At 39.8% G+C, this 1,584-nt stretch overlaps 1 protein-coding gene across 1 annotated transcript in view; it reads left to right on the plus strand.

Moving 5' to 3' along the window:
* The window catches only part of TTC21B (tetratricopeptide repeat domain 21B), a 97,835-nt gene that overhangs the window by 28,132 nt on the left and 68,119 nt on the right, over positions 1-1,584 (plus strand). The window lies entirely within an intron of this gene.

Consider the following 1,584-nt stretch of genomic DNA (forward strand, 5'->3'; position numbering starts at 1 on the left):
GGTCAGTGATCACACCATCGTGATTATCTGGATCGTGAAGATCTTTTTTGTACAGTTCTTCTGTATATTCTTGCCATCTCTTCTTAATATCTTCTGCTTCTGTTAGGTCCATACGATTTCTGTCCTTTATCGAGCCCATCTTTGCATGAAATGTTCCTTTGGTATCTCTGATTTTCTTGAAGAGATCTCTAGTCTTTCCCATTCTGTTGTTTTCCTCTATTTCTTTGCATTGATCGCTGAAGTAGGCTTTCTTATCTCTTCTTGCTATTCTTTGGAACTCTGCATTCAGATGTTTATATCTTTCCTTTTTTCCTTAGCTTTTTGCTTCTCTTCTTTTTGCAGCTATTTGTAAGGCCTCCCCAGGTAGCCATTTTGCTTTTTTTGCCTTTCTTTTCCATGGGGATGTTCTTGATCCCTGTCTCCTGTACAATGTCACGAACCTCCATCCATAGTTCATCAGGCACTCTATCAGATCTAGGCCCTTAAATGTATTTCTCACTTCCACTGTAATCATAAGGGATTTGATTTAGGTCATACCTAAATGGTCTAGTGGTTTTCCCTACTTTCTTCAATTTCAGTCGGAATTTGGCAATAAGGAGTTCATGGTCTGAGCCACAGTCAGCTCCTGGTCTTGTTTTTGCTGACTGTATAGAGCTTCTCCATCTTTGGCTGCAAAGAATATAATCAATCTGATTTCAGTGTTGACCATCTGGTCATGTCCATGTATAGAGTCTTCTCTTGTGTTGTTGGAAGAGGGTGTTGGTTATGACCAGTGCATTTTCTTGGCAAAACTCTATTAGTCTTTGCCCTGCTTCATTCCGTATTCCAAGGCCAAATTTGCCTGTTACTCCAGGTGTTTCGTGACTTCCTACTTTTGCATTCCAGTCCCCTATAATGAAAAGGACATCTTTTTTTGGGTGTTAGTTCTAAAAGGTCTTATAGGTCTTCATAGAACCGTTCAACTTCAGCTTCTTCAGCATTACTGGTTGGGGCATAGACTTGGATTACTGTGATATTGAATGGTTTGCCTTGGAAACGAACAGAGATCATTCTGTCGTTTTTGAGATTGCATCCAAGTACTGTATTTTGGACTCTTTTGTTGACCATGATGGCTACTCCATTTCTTCTGAGGGATTCCTGCCCGCAGTAGTAGATACAATGGTCATCTGAGTTAAATTCACCCATTCCAGTCCATTTCAGTTCACTACATTTGTCCCTATGAAATTTTATCTCTTCATACTTATCCCATAATTTCAGATTATTGTATCTTTTGGGGTCCTAACTGTCATCTGTTTTATATGGATCTTTGTTGCCTCTTGAGAAACCTATATGCAGGTCAGGAAACAACAGTTAGAACTGGACATGGAACAATAGACTGGTTCCAAATAAGAAAAGGAGTACATCAAGGCTGTATATTGTCACCCTGCCTATTTAACTTCTATGCAGAGTACATCATGAGAAACGCTGGGCTGGAAGAAGCAGAAGCTGGAATCAAGATTTCCAGGAGAAATATCAATAACCTCAGATATTCAGATGACACCACCCTTATGGCAGAAAGTGAAGAGCAACTAAAGAGCCTCTTGA

Source organism: Bison bison, unplaced genomic scaffold (assembly GCF_000754665.1).
Source record: "Bison bison bison isolate TAMUID 2011002044 unplaced genomic scaffold, Bison_UMD1.0 scf7180017864452, whole genome shotgun sequence".
Lineage (NCBI taxonomy): Eukaryota > Metazoa > Chordata > Mammalia > Artiodactyla > Bovidae > Bison > Bison bison.